Source organism: Leucoraja erinacea, chromosome 14 (genome assembly GCF_028641065.1).
Source record: "Leucoraja erinacea ecotype New England chromosome 14, Leri_hhj_1, whole genome shotgun sequence".
NCBI lineage: Eukaryota > Metazoa > Chordata > Chondrichthyes > Rajiformes > Rajidae > Leucoraja > Leucoraja erinaceus.
This window is the reverse complement of record NC_073390.1, coordinates 11,741,100-11,756,805: the sequence shown is the minus strand read 5'-3', so window position 1 is coordinate 11,756,805 and position 15,706 is coordinate 11,741,100. Positions and strand designations below refer to the sequence as shown.

At 42.3% G+C, this 15,706-nt stretch overlaps 1 protein-coding gene and 1 long non-coding RNA gene across 2 annotated transcripts in view; one reads left to right on the top strand and one right to left on the bottom strand.

Moving 5' to 3' along the window:
* The window catches only part of LOC129703274 (histone-lysine N-methyltransferase MECOM-like), a 703,041-nt gene that overhangs the window by 448,539 nt on the left and 238,796 nt on the right, over positions 1-15,706 (top strand). The window lies entirely within an intron of this gene.
* Positions 1-15,706, bottom strand: part of LOC129703276 (uncharacterized) — a 30,950-nt gene that overhangs the window by 10,953 nt on the left and 4,291 nt on the right. The gene's annotated exons all lie outside the window — the stretch shown is intronic.

Here is a 15,706-nt window from a genome sequence, read left to right as displayed (position 1 = left end):
ACGATCAACAGAATATGCTGAAGTAACTCAGCGGGACAGGCAGCATCTCTGGATCAAAGCAATGGGTGACGTTTCGGATCGAAACCCTTCTTCAGACACGACCCAAAACATCACCCATTCCTTCTATCCAATGCTGCCTGTCCTGCTGAGTTACTCCAGCACTTTGTGTCTATCTTTGGTGTAAAAGCAGTTAGCATCTGCAGTTCCTTCCTTCACAAATAAACTAAATCAGAAGAGCAAAATTACATCCAACAGACAATTTTATTCCTCTTTATTTCCTAAACATATTCCTGCAGTATATACTCCCATTTTACTAAAACTGCAACAATCTGTATTTATGTGTTGTTTAATAAACCACACGCAAGTGTCATCCAATATATATGGAAATATTAATCATAAAAACAAATATACTGGAAATATTCAGCAGGCCAGCCAGCATTTACAGAGAGAAATAAAAGTTAACATTTCAGGTCAATGATTAAAGTCCATCAACCTGAAGTGTCAGCTCTTGGGCCTTGATAGTTGAAAGTCACCATTGGTGGAACCATTAGTTTTGGAGATAATTAAAAGACTATGGCTTTGAAATGCAGGTGTCTCAGGGGGGGTTGTTGTATTAGAGAAGGTGAGAGGGAAAAGCTCATGGAAGGATTTGAAGGCAAGGGTGACTTTTAAAATTGCCGAATTCTTTATCCACATGCCAATGGAGGTTGATGCACAGAACACAAACTGGTGTAAGTTAATATATGGAGAGTAGAGATTCCATGGCCCCAACTTTCCAGAGGGCAGAACAAGGGAACTCAGCCAGAAATGCACTGGAAAGTCATCCAGAGTTAACAGATGTATGGATGACAATTGAAATGACACCAGATTAGAATAGAGGTTTGACTGTGAGATTATAGGTTGCTTGTTACTTGAAATAATCACATTTGTGTGAGCAAAAGCATTAAATGTAATGTGAGCATGAACAGCCTCATTGAGAGAGTAGTCATCGCGGTGTGAGATTCTTGCACATGTACAATCAGCAGTCAATGAGATCAATGAATTGGCAAGAACACTGATCAATGTCATTTTTTCATTGATCGATTATTTTAAGAAGAACTGAGGTTGTATACCTTTATAATCTCCCACAAATTTGTTAACTAACTAAAATCCTCTCGCAACTTTGGGGAATTGATTATTTCAGCTAATTGTACACAAATTAAAATGAACGAGTCTATTATACAGCAGCCACTGCTGGCATATGACGTTCCACATATTTACTGAGTAAAATGAAATGTGCACAGCTAACAAAAGTTGTGGATTCACCACAGATGAAACATCCAAAAAAAAACAGTTAAATATCAGCTTGGACAACACAATCAAGTTTGCTGGTTATTCTTCAACTACATCTGTGTTTGTAAATAAGGGAACTACACATCCTGTTCCTTCGCCACTCAACTGGTTTTTGAAAAAAAAACTTTGGAAGGCAAGGTTTTTCACAAATTGGCTGTAATCTGCATTTTCTGTGGCTGAGTAGTTGGTTAAAAAAAATATGATGCTGGCTAATGGTTTACAAACATTAAACCAGGAAATGGGCAATCGGTGGTTAGTGGAGTCCACCCAAGTGGAGCTCCATTAAAAAGCTGATCTGAAAGCCTTGCTTCTCTACAATAACAATAGATTGTATTACAACAAGGGTACATCCAAGAACAACTCCTTCCCTGCTGCACAGATCCCTCAGAAGCCAAGGATGTTTTCCTGTTCTCCCTATCGACCTTCTGAACCTTCTGAACCTTCTGAATTTTGTAGTCGGCAGGGCGGTACTCTGCATATCACCAACTTGGACAATTTAACTATTTTTTTAATCGCCAATTAACCTACAAACCTGTACGTCTTTGGAGTGTGGGAGGAAACCGAAGGTCTCGGAGAAAACCCACGCAGATCATGGGGAGAACGTACAAACTCCATACAGACAGCACCCGTAGTTGGGATTGAACCCGGGTCTCTGGCGCTGCATTGTGCTGTAAGGCAGCAACTCTACCGCTGTGCCACCGTGACCTTGTTGTGGCCCTTGCACTATTTTCTTTTTTTTCAGCACTGTCACTGTAGCTGTAACACTATACTCTACACTCTGTTTCCTTTCTCTTTTCACGCTATCCATTGTTCTCTTGCATGGTTTGACTGTACTCATGTATGGTATAATTTTCCTGGATGTTACACTAGACAGGTTTTCACTGTATCTCAGCACACTTGACAATAATAAACCAATTGTAATACCAAACTTCACAGCACATAGAGTCAAAGACTCATACAACATGGAAGCAGCCCTTCCATGATGACCAAGATATCTCATGTAAGTTCGTCCTATTTGCCTGCATTTGGCTCATATCCCGCTAAACATTTCCTATCCATGTACCTGTATAAGTGTTTTTTAAATGCTGTTATGGTACCTGTCTCAACTACCTCCTCTGGCAATTGTTCCATATACCCACTTCCTCAAGTACACTCAAGAACTAAAGCAGGGTCTTAGCTTTAGTTTAGTTTAGAGATTCAATGATTCAACAACATTGAATTGGGCCTTGTTGTCCACTTCACATCCTAAGGGCAATTTACAGGCAAATCAACCTACAAGACTGCATATCTTTGGAAGGAAACTGGAGCACCCACGGGAAACCCATGGGTCATAGGAAAAACGTGCAAACTCCGTACAGACAGCACCCGAGGCCAGGGTCGAACACGTGTCTCTGGTGCTGGTCAGCTGCGCCACTGTGCTGCTCACTTCCATTCCGTTGAGATATACAGTATGAAAACAGACCCTTCAGTACACCATGTCTACACTGACCATTGACCACTGACCCAATTCACACCAGTTCGATTTTCTCCCACTTTCCTGTTCCCTGCACATTAGGGGAAATTTACAGAGGCCAATTAATCTACAAACCCGCATGTCTTTGGGATGTGGGAGGAAACCAGAGCACCCGGAGGAAACCCATGCGATCACGGAGAAAACATGTAAATTGCGCTTAGACAGCAACTGAGTTCAAGACAAGATCAAACTGAGGGGAGCTGGAAGAGAGGAGGGGCAGGTTAAAGCACAGCGAGTAATAGGTTTATACAGTTGAGGTGGGATTTTGATAGGCAGATGGTTGGACAAAGGCCAGAGATGGAAAGGCAGAAGGTGTGAGACAAAAGGATTGAAGAGTTGTGCGGCCCTACAAGTTGTGAGGGGAGAAATAGGTACAGATCCAAGGGGAGAGGGAGAGGTGGAGGGGGAGTGGGAGGAAGAAGCGAGAGTGGGGGTTACCTCAAAGTAAAGAATTCAATGTTCCAGCAAAGGCCTCAAATCGAGGAGTTGGTAGCCTTTGCCAGGGATCGACCTCTGAGCTCTACCACAGGAGCCTGAGGACTTTAACATTGTGGAGCTCGTGGTCTATCTGCCTCTGGCAATGTATTCCAGCCCCCACCACTCTCTATGTAAAAAAACCTGCCCTGAACATCTCCATTAATCTTTCCCCCTCCCCCCAATTATCTGCCAATAATTAGTTCATGAATGAACACTGAAGGTGCAAGGCAGAGGAGTCGTAACTTAAGTGAGCAAAAGACAAGGTGCTGGATGTTGTGCCCCAATGTGTCAGGCAACATCTTGTGATAACATGGATAGGTGACGTTTCGGGTCGTGACCCTTATTCAGATTGACTATGAGTAGGGGGGTGGGTAGGAAAAAGCTAGGAGGGGCAGGACAAAGTCTGGCAAATAATAGGTGGATACTGTGGGATATGAGGTGCTGTCCCTCCTGTGTGTCTGTGGCCACTCTCTGGCAATGGAGGAACACCAGGAAGGAAAGGTCAGCGCGGGAATACCGACCTTTTTGTCCTGAGCCTCCTCCATTGCCAGAGTGAGGCCACATGCAGCACCTTACGGGCCTGTCCCACTTACGTGATTTTTCGGTGACTGCCGGCACCCATCGTAATCGCAGCAGGTGGCCGAAAATTATTAAGCCAGGATGTTGACTAATTACCCTTTACCTGTAAAACGTTAAACACATTTCCAATGCTGATGTGGAACTATGATTAAAGCTTACAATCATTTATTTCAGTATTTTCTCTTCTACACACTTCTCTCTCTCTCTCTCTCTCTCGAGCTGACGACCATTATAATTTTCTACCCGAAACATCACCCATTCTTTCTACCAAGAGATGCTGGCTGTCATGTTGAGTTATTCCAGTATTTTGTGTCTATCTAGTGGTTTTTAAAAGATTTGTAGACAGGCACATGTAGGTGCAGGGAATGGGAAGATATGGATCATGTACAAGAATGGATCATGTACACATCGAATAGTTTAACAGCATCCATCATGTTCAGCACAAACATTGTGGGCCAAAGGGCCCATTCTTGTGCTATAATACTGCTCTATGTTTTCTTCAGTTAGCTGAGTAACTTTGTTGCGCAAGAGACTGTCAACTTAAATTAAAGTTTAGGAACTGGATAGAGAATTCAGTGGGGTGAATGTTTAAAATTAGTCTTATTTATATTCTTGATGAAGGATGGAATAGGAACTGAAGGAATAGAATGCAAGAAACCTTCTCTCAATGAAAAATTAACTTACTACACAGAAGCCATTCATAAACAGACGCTTGAGTTATTCAGGTGTGCAGCAAGATTAACTTGGTGTCTGTATGTAAAAACTTTATAGAGATTTTTTATGAAAGCGACATGGAACAAGATGAAATCTCCTTACTCGGGAGTTTTTAATGGCCCACAGCCGCCAAAAAGAGTATTGCCCATTTTGCTACTTTTGCTTATGGGCATATGTTATGAGACAAAACTAACACCTAGCCTAACCAACTACTTACTGCCTTTCAATAAAAGCTGCACACAACACTTGTCTATGAATCATTCTATTGCTTTAAGCAATGGTAGTGAAGCAAAAGAGCATTAGTGTGAAGACTCAGCATTGTTTCATACTGTGCACAACATTAAAAAAAAAACTCATTTTAATTTGCTTTCCAGGTGGAGGAATATTGAGCACTTTCTGGGATCATTGTGCTAAATGAATGGGTAACAAATAGAGACAGAAGCATCTCCATTCATTACGTTAGTAGATTGGTGATAAACAGAATGTGAAGGTGGAGAATACCTTTGCCCTACTATTGATGCAAACCAGATGGAGGCTAGGTTTTTTTACAACCACCTGAAAAAAAAATTATAATGGTCACCAGCTCGAGAGAGAGAGCCAAGTGTGTGTAGAAGAGAAAATACTGAAATAAATGATTTGTAAGCTTTAATCATAGTCCCACATCAGCATTGGAAAGTTTGTTTAACGTTTTACAGGTAAGGGTAATTAGTCAACGTCCTGGCTTAATGAAATCATCAAATTAATGTCACATGATTAGTTCCATACATCTTATGTAAGCATCATACAGTATAGCCTTGGATCTAGATCCATGCATCGAGCTAATCTCCAGAACCCAAACCTCATACTGTAATTACCACACTTTAACAATGTATCTATTATAGCTCGTATGTAAAACTGGTACTAGAGTGCATATTTGTGACCCTTTAACTCATTTCTATATTTTAATTGGCTTTAGTGACAAATATTTCAAACTTCACGGTCTCGCTGCGAACGAGGGCTTCAAGTTAAATCAGGTGGTGCCCAGTAAAAACATTTACTATTCAGAAAAAATATTTTCATTTGAAAAGTAGGCACTAATCATTTCTCTGGTTTCTCCAGCTCAAAAATGTGTGCTTGCTGATCCCAGTGTTCACACTTCACACTCTCAAAATAAATCAGCCCTATAAAGTCAAACAAACAACTTTCTGATGTGTTCAGGCCTGGTATTAGAAGCAGCGGGGAAAAAAAGGGGGGAGAGATTTATTTAGTGACAGGTTGGAGCATTTTTATGTTTCACTTTTTTTTCCCCCCCCTCTCTCTGTTTATTAAAGAAATGTTCAGAGTCTCCAGAACACATAAGGCATGCCTGGACAGAAACCCCTACTGCTAAGGGTGCAGAGGTCTCGCAGAAATTTAGTAAGTGAGAAAGAGAACAAAGATTCTTAGTTGGGAAAAAATTGGATAGCCTGTGGCTGGGAGGCCTGATTGGGACAGGTAGGCACAGTAGGGCACAGGATAATGAGGCACATGGTAAATGTGAAGCACAGATGTTAAGCCAACTGTAGCTGCAGTTCCAGCAGTTGTACTCATACCACGGCACTCTGCCTCCAGGCTATGTCTGCAGAACATTTGGAGCAGTAAACTGGGGCGACATTAGGTTCAAATTAATCCATTATTTCTTAGCTGTGAAGTGTTAGGTGCTTGTTTTGGAATTACATTGCCTCTGGGTAACTGTTTTAGGGAGATTTTAATGCATACTCATGGCTCACAGGGCAGCTTAAAGAGGGGAAGGGAAATTAGAATAGCTTAAGAGAGCAGTTGAGGTGCATAATTCTGCTAGAGATGTATGAAAAAGAGGTAGGTTTCCACAGACGGGCCTGGTGTGCCTGTGGCTGCCCACTGTGTATGAAATGTCACGCGCTGTATTGAATGGGGGGCAGCAGGAAGCCTTGTAAATACCGTAGAATCGCACTGGAGAAAGTAGACAAAGGCAACAGCTATCTCTCCCCCCCCCCCCCTCTCCGCCTCTACCCCTCGTCCCGCGAATACCCTGGCCTTCAGTCAGCTGGGCAGCCTTTGGTAGCACTGCGTGGCTGCTATTGAACGGGGGAAGTGAAAGCACGACACTGAACAGATCCAGTTCAGAGAGCGGCCTCCCGAAAAGGCGGACCATTCACGCCTTCCGAAGCCTTTCACTGCCGCAAAAACATGAATGAGAGGCAGGTCATTTCCTTTTACCCTTGCCACTGCCCTTGTCACTTTTACAGTCCAAGAAACTCCACGAGCTTTGTACTGGACTCTGAGGTGAAGTGGTCCAATTGATTGCCTCTAAGGTTAAGGTGCAGTAAAAACCGCAGCTGTTCCTGATAACTATTATCTATTTGAGTGGATAATGTTATTGCAGCAAGCAAAAACCTGGGCAAGGCTTTGGCAGAAATGGAAAGTGTTATTTGGTTTAATTGTAGGAATATGCAGGCACAGTGAAAAGTCAATAAAGCTCTCAGAATAGAGTTTATAGGAGTGTCTGTATACATAATTAAATCCTGCAGGCTCTTTTAAAAAGAAAATCTGGAAAAATAAATGGTTATGTAAGAATTGCCTGCTGAGAGATAGAAGTGCTTGTATCAGCTTTAAGCAGCTGTTAAGAGCTGGATGCTGTTGAGTTAGAATGGTAGTGCTGCTGGGAGAATGGGAACTCTGCAAGGAAGTGGACAGATTGCACATATACCGATACTTAGGGGAATACTTTATGATGGCTGACAAGGCTAATATATAACACGTTTTCTGTCTGCAAGAGTCAATCACCTTCTTTCTCCCGTGTCTGTCGCTGCGTGCAGCGCTGCTGTGGGAGACGGTATTGTTATTTGAGAGGGTAATGTATCAAAATTCGGTTGCAGGGCAGTGGCCATGAATTATGGCATGATTACATTGAAGTAACTTTCTTGACTTCTGATTAGCTCGGCTTTCCAACCTGGCTATGAATTAAGAAAGCCCCTTGCAATTACATCTTAAAAATAAAGAAATGGGGTTGGCACAACGGAAGGCAATAAACGAGAAATAATAAATCTATTAGGGGTACAGATAATCTCATGAGAATATTTTTTTATAATGTGCTAGATTTATTACAATTTCAAAGAGGATTGGCAGCCTTATTAAATATAATTTGATGCGATTTAATCAGCATCAAGCGCAACAATAGTCCACATTACGTAGTGCCTTGGATAGACTCAAAGAGCTGGAGTAACTCAGCGGGTCTAGCAGCATCTCTGGAGAAAAAGGATAGGCGATGTTTTGGGTTGAAACCCTTCTTCAGACCTGATACAACCCAAAACATCATCCTTTTTCTCCAGAGATGCTGCCTGACCCACTGTGTTACTCCAGCACTTTGTGTCTATCTTTGGTATAAACCAGCATCTGCTGTTCCTTGTTTCTACATACTGCTTTTACATAGAACCTTTACTGCAGTTCAATATTGCAAAGTGCTTCACAAGTGGTTGAAAATGAACTCATAAGAGGTGCTGAGAAGAGTCCCGACCTGACATATTATCTATCCCCATGTTCTCCAGAGATACTGTCTGATCCGCTGAGTTACTCCAGCACTCTGCCTGTTTTTTCCTCATAAAACGGTATTGGTCGAGGTAACCAAAAAGCTTGATCAATGAAGTTGGTTTCAAAGAGTGTCTTGAAGAAAGAGAGGCTCAAGGAGATGAGGGAGTTTCCATAGGTAAAGGCACGAACAGTGGAGGGCATGTCTGCCAATGGTAGAATGTGCAAATCAGGAAAGCACGAGGGGCCAGAATTGGAGGAAAGAGATCTGTGGTTTGGTAGCACAGTGGTTGTCATTGGCTTAACATCAAGAGGCCTGGAACATTGAATAAGAATCTTGCTTACATTCAAGCAATAAAAAAAGTATTTTTCTCCTTCGAGCAAAAATGGTGAAAAGGGGAATCTTCGTAGATGTGTACAAGTCCATGGTTAGTTTAGATAGAGTTAATGAGAGGAGCAGTTCCTGTGCAAGGCATCTGAGGGAGAAGACCCAGGTTAATATTTTGACAAAAGATTTCAGGCAAAGCTATTTTTGAATGAAAAGCAAATATAATTTGGAACTGTAAGGTAGAAACAAAATCAACCATGTCTTTCAAGAGATCATTAGGTAGACTCCTGAAGGGGAAATAGTTTGCAAGATAATGGGGAAAGAGGTGGTGGAATGGGACTAACTGGATTGGTCTTTTAGAAATCAGAATAACTCCAGGGGCCAAATGGCTCTCTTCTGTACCTGAACAATGCTCCATATTTTAGATGTGAATGTTTTATGTGGAAGCCATTATGTACTTGTTCCCATCCTGGACCAGAAGCAATCACATGTCACTACTTAAAGTTTGTTGCCAGCACAGCATTGCTTCTGAACCCACCGAGACAACACAAGCTGCACTTGGCATCTCAGGCCTCATGAAGAATGTAACATACTAGGTTTTGTATATTATTTGAAATATTTACGCAATAATTCCTTGCCAAATTAAAATCACTTTTAGTTTTGTTTAGTTTAGTGATCCATATTAACACTATCCTACACATGCGAGGGGCATTTTTTTTTCATTTACCAAGCCAATTTACCTACACACCTGTACGTCTTTGGAGTGTGGGAGAAAACCGAAGATCTCGGAGACAATCCACACAGGTCACGGGGAGAAGGTACAAACTCCGTCCAGGCAGCACCAGTAGTCGGGATCGAACACGGGTCTCCGGCACTGCAAGCGCTGTAAGGCAGCAACTCTACCGCTGCGCCACCGTGCCGCCCGACAGTGTTGAGAATTCGGATCAGTTTCCATCCTCAATCAGAGCACTTGTCTTCACTGAAACAAACCGGATGCTGTTGTTATTTAATATCACTGTCCTGCACAATTACGTGTGCCTCAACCGGATCATCAGAGCAGATAGAGCATCGCCGTCAGCTGATTCAACCAATAAATATAATATTTCTCCTTTGAGCAAAAAGGAAATTTGGTAAATGTGTAAAAGTCCATGATTAGATCAGATGGGGTTAGAAGAGGGTAACAGTTCCTGTTAAGGAATGGCTCAAGGACTTTTAGTTTAGTTTAGTTTAGTTTAGTTTAGTTTAAAGCATGGAAATGGGCCTTTTGGCACACCGAGTCCACGCCAATCATTGATCACCCGTTCACACTAGTTCCATGTTACGCCACCTTCGCTTCCACTACCAACCCACGGGGAGCAAATTTACAGAAGCCAATCAACCTACAAATCCACACGTCTTTGGGATGTGAGAGGAAATCGGAGTGTTTAGACTTTAGACTCTAGAGATACCGCGTGGAACCAAGCCATTCGGCCCACTGAGTCCACGCTGACCAGCAATCACCCCATACACCAGCACTATCCTATACATTGGGGACAATTTACAATTTACATTTGCCAATTAATCTCCAAACCTGCATGTCTTTAGAATGTGGGAGAAAACCAGAGCTATAATAAAATTATAAAAGGACTGGACAAGCTAAATGCAGGAAAAATGTTCCCAATGTTGGGCGAGTCCAGAACCAGGGGCCACAGTCTTAGAATAAAGGGGAGGTCATTTAAGACTGAGGTGAGAAAAAACTTTTTCACCCAGAGAGTTGTGAATTTATGGAATTCCCTGCCACAGAGGGCAGTGGAGTCCAAGTCACTGGATGGATTTAAGAGAGAGTTAGATAGAGCTCTAGGGGCTAGTGGAGTCAAGGAATATGGGGAGAAGGCAGGCACGGGTTATTGATAGGGGACGATCAGCCATGATCACAATGAATGGCGTGCTGGCTCGAAGGGCCGAATGGCCTCCTCCTGCACCTAATTTATATGTTTCTATGTTTCTCCCAGTGGAAACCCACATGGTCATAGGGGCAATGTTCAAATTCTACGCAGACAGCATCAGAGGTCAGGATCAAACCCATATCTCTGGCACCGTGAGGCAGCAGCTCTACCTGCTGCTCCACTGTGACTCTTATGGTGAAATCTACATTCTTGACTAAAGCCCTTGCCTGTAATGCTTAAAAAATGCACACAGTGCCGGAATAACTCAGCAGGTAATGCAGCATCTCTGGATAACTTCTCCGAAACGTCACCTATCTATGTTCGCCAGAGATTCCGCCTGACCTGCTAAGTTACTCCAGCACTTTGTGCCCTTTTGTGTATTAATCAGCATCTGCAGTTCTTCATTTCTGTTGCCTGTAATGCGTGTCGGCTACAAAGGTCTTCCTTAAGTGAAGCTTTTTGGATCTAAACGGTTATTTTAAGGATATAATTCTACTCGGTATGCAACTTCATTCTAAAATGATATCAATCACATTTCACTATCAAATTGTCAACAGAATAGAAACCATCTCCATCATTTTATGCAGAGTTTTTTTGATGACTGTTTTATTTTTGGATTGAGTTTCCACAGCTTGATCAATGCACTTTGGATACACTAAGTCAGGAAACTTGATTTCCTAATTTCCTCTGCATCCACTGGCATTTTTTTCAACGTCAGCAATGTTTCAGTCTTCATTTTGGGAGATGCCTTTATGGTTGGCACATGTCCTTTTATGTTGGGTAAGCTTTTCTAATTTTGTACTGCTTTAGATTTATACTGCATTTGGATCTCTTCAAAGCAGAATTACATCTCCGTCCTTACACCGCAGAATTGCTTTATATTTGTCAACGCCTCTCAAAAGATTTTTTTTTGGTACGCATTCATTTGAAAACAAGCAGTTCGAGTTCCCCGCAAGGAAACCAATATGTTTGGCATGCAAGGTACACAAAAATGCTGGAGAAACTCAGCGGGTGCAGCAGCATCTATGGAGCGAAGGAAATAGGCCAAGTTTCGGGCCGAAACCCTTCTTCAGACTCCATAGACGCTGCTGCACCCGCTGAGTTTCTCCAGCATTTTTGTGCACCTTCGATTTTCCAGCTTCTGCAGTTCCTTCTTGAACACTTTGTCTACTCCACTGCGAAATTTTCTCAAGGTATGCCTACTTTGAAGAAGCTCTCCTCCTCCATAGATGCTGCTGCACCCGCTGAGTTTCTCCAGAATTTTTGTGTACCTTCGATTTTCCAGCATCTGCAGTTCCTTCTTGAACAACATGTTTGGCATGCATTTGTTGCACTATGAAGTATGTGATTTAAATAGAAAATGTGCAACCAAAGAGAGACCTCCAGTTTGCTCTATAAAGGAATAACAGAGTCGTTTGAATGCAATGAGAACATGTCAGTCTTACTCATGTACTTCTCCTGTTAATAAATGGCTGCCAAGAGAATAGAGCATAGAATAGAGCCACACATGCAAACGCAGGTGCGAGACTTCTTCCTTCAGGGGTGAATGAGTGCAATGTATGCTAGAATGCCGCTTTATCTTTCTGCACTCCCATTATGAGCCAATAGTGTAATGTAACGGAAAAGAGAGACTCCCAATGGACACAATAACAGCCGTTATTAATCTTCTTTTTCTTTCTTAATGCTGTTTATTGGAGTTATTAATGCATATATTCAGCCTTAGCCATGTAACATGCCTGTCTCAGAGGTCCCATCTTTTGAATGAGATGCTAAATGCTGTCTACCTCTTCGGCTAACCTGAAAGAATGAATCAAGCTGTCCTGAAGAAGAACTGGAATTGTTCTCTGCAACGACCCGTTGAAATGTTATCCCTCAGCCAACATTACCTCCAGTATCTGAGTCATAATCAGATTTTTTGTTTTGTTGCTGGGAGCTTGCTAAGAAGAAATGGGTAGGCAGACATGTTTATTATATTGCAGAGAAATCAGACATAGAAGATATGTTCTTTGCTATAGAGCAGTTGTCGGACATTTTACCTTTGTGAAAGTGTCCATGTATCTGCAAGTATTTTTTCCTTTCCTCGGTAGTCTATAGCCCTGTTTGCTGACCTACAATCATGTCCTAGTTTTCTAATTCTCCTTTGCTTTTTCCACAATTACTTCCCACCTGCAAGTCTGCACGTAATTATCGTGTTAATTGGCCATTCTTCTTTATTTGCCAAGACCCCAAACTCTGTTACATGTTCCCTAAACCCTCCCTCTATTTGCTCCTCCAAATATTTCCCTCTCTCAATTGTCAGCTATCTCCCATGCTATCTGCTTAGGTGGAGTGTTGTCAAATTTTGTGTTTTATTTACCCCGGGAAGTACGTTAAAATGTTGTATTCTGTGACAATACCAAGAGTTGAAAGTATATGTACCAGGGGAAATAAGAGAACATATGTTTGAGGTGAGAGGGGCAAGATTTAATAAGAACCTGAGGGGCAACTTTTCCACTCAGAGGTTGGTGGGTAGATAGAACGAGCTGCCATTATACTAGATACAATATAATAGTATCTAGTATAATGGCAGATACGAGAACAGCATTTAGAAGACACTTGGACAGGTACATGGATAGGAAAGGTTTAAAGGGATGTTGGCCAAACACAGACAAATTGGACCAGCTTAGATCTTGGTTGGCGCGGACGAGTTGGACCAAGGGGCTAGTTTCCATGCTGTATGACTCTGTGACTCTGTTAGAAAGTGGCCAACACAATGTTGAGTTGCAACTGGGCTGAGACGAGGCAAAAGGAACTGCAGATGTTGGAATCTTGAGTAAAACACAAAGTGCTGGTGTTACTCAGCAGGTATGGCAGTACCCCTAGAGGAGATAGATAGACAATGTCTTGGGTTGGGACTCATCTTCACATTGAAGAAGGGTCCCGACCCACAACATCGCCTATCCATGTTGTCCAGAAATTCTGCTTGACTCACTGAATTACGCCAGCACTTTATGTCATGCTGATAAGAAATGGTCAAGTTAGATTTAGCTCTGAGGGCTAAAGGGATCAAGGGATATGGGGGAAAAAGCAGGAACAGGGTACTGATTTTAGATGATCAGCCATGATCATATTGAATGGCGGTGCTGGCTGGAAGGGCGAATGGCCTACTCCTGCTCCTGCTCCTATATTTCTATGTTTCAACATGACTACACTGATCAAGAAAATTAAGTTACTTTCACTCCTGGTTCAGACAGCATGTTTTGCTAGGTTTTAAATTCATTACGCCTAGTGTGGGAGGTGCAATATCGACCGGTTACTACCCAGTTTGGGAATGGAGATTGAACCTATGGGGCAGCATGGTGGTGCAGCGGTAAAGTTGCTGCCTTACAGCATCAGCCCCATGTTCGATCCTGACTATGGGTGCTGTCTGTGTGTAGTTGGTACGTTCTCCCAGTGACCTCATGGGTTTTCCCCGGGTGCTCCAGTTTCCTCCCACACTCTAAAGCAGTGGTTCCCAACGTGGGGCGTACGCCCCACAGGGGGGCAATTTGATTTTTAAGGGGGGCAATTGAGCACGACTGAGGAGGTCTGGGTCCAAATTTTTGATTTTTATTTTTTTGGATTTTCCATCAGGTAAACATATGTAGTTTATGTTTCAGATGTTATTTTGAGTAAATAATTTTTTGGGGGTAAAAAAGGTCTTTATTGTGTAGTTATTACATAATCACCGCGCCATCGCTCTTCATGCATGTCGTACGAAGCGTGCGAGGTCATGGGAGAACCTTATTTATTGAATTGGATTTAGAAATGCGATTCAAATAGTTCTCTATTATATGTTTTGAAACATATATTTCATTTTTTCTTTTTCATGGATGCCATGTTCTTTTGAAGCTTGTTTAAAACAAGGTATTGGCGTTTTAAGCTTCTTCAGCTGAAACGGAGTTCACTTTTTAAATTATAAGAATTATATATCACCACATGGGGGGGGGGGGCATCAGGATTTTAGAGGTGATTAGGTGGGGCATGGCCAAAAAAAGGTTGGGAACCACTGCTCTAAAGACATACAGGTTTGTAGGTTAATTGGCTTTGGTAAAACTTGTAAATTGTCCCTGGTGTGCAGGATAGTGCTCGTGTACAGGGATCGCTGGTCAAAACGGACTTGGTGGGCCGAAGGGCCTGTTTCCACACTGTATCTCTAAACTTTAAACCTGTTTGCCACTTTATTTAAGTGGTATTAATGACTGCACATTGAATTCTAAGCAAAGTGTGTAGCAATATTGAATTCAGCAAGCTTTGATCTACAAGTAAAGACCCTCTCGTCTAAAAGCCATACATCTAAAGATTCTTTGGATGTAGGTGCATTGAACTATTAAATCATGCGTGAACAGAGTCCTTAATTCCATTTACGAATGACCACATTATGTACAGCGTTCCCGTATTCTTTGGTCAATGAACAAGACGTATCTAAGACCATTTCTTTTTAATCCTTCAGAGGGAGCGGAAACACATCAGCATATCATTAATATTGACAATTAACGTGGGCTCATTCTATACCCGGTCTTGACAATGAGTTACTGAAGTAGACAGCATTAAGATCTCATTAAGATCTCCCTGCGCACTTGCTGCCCGAAGCAGGTAAACCATTCCGGGCTTCCCGTGAAATTCCAGAGATGTTAGTGATTCGGATCTGGCTGCTTGCAGTTGAAGTGAGCATGGCTTACCTGAGGCTGGTCTAGGTGAAAATAACTGAAGTGAAGTCAGCCATATCGAAGCACCTTGCGGGGATGTGACTGAGTAAATGAACCACCCTGAATGTCCTCTTGTTGCAAGCAACACAGGTGATCAATTTATAATCCCCACCCGGTGTGTACAAGTGGTTGTAGCAAGTGGACAAAAATGCTGGAGAAACTCAGCCGGTGCTGCAGCATCTATGGAGCAAAGGAAATAGGCAACGTTTCGGGCCGAAACGTTGCCCTCAGTCTGAAGACAGGTTTCGGCCGGAAACGTTGCCTATTTCCTTCGCTCCATAGATGCTGCCGCACCCGCTGAGTTTCTCCAGCAGTTTTGTCTACCTTCGATTTTCCAATATCTGCAGTCCCTTCTTGAACGTTGTAGCGAGTGGGGATGACCTATGGATAGAAACAGCCTAAAGAGAATGAGCCATACCTGATTACTCTGTGGTTCAATATCGAGTTGTTTGATATGTGTGCAATTTAACATGTTTTACAACAAACACAGTGACGATAGAAATGAAATTGGACTCGTCTAAAGATGGACACAGAGTGCTGAAGTAACTCAGTGGGTCAGGCAGCATCTCTGGAGAAAAGGAATAGG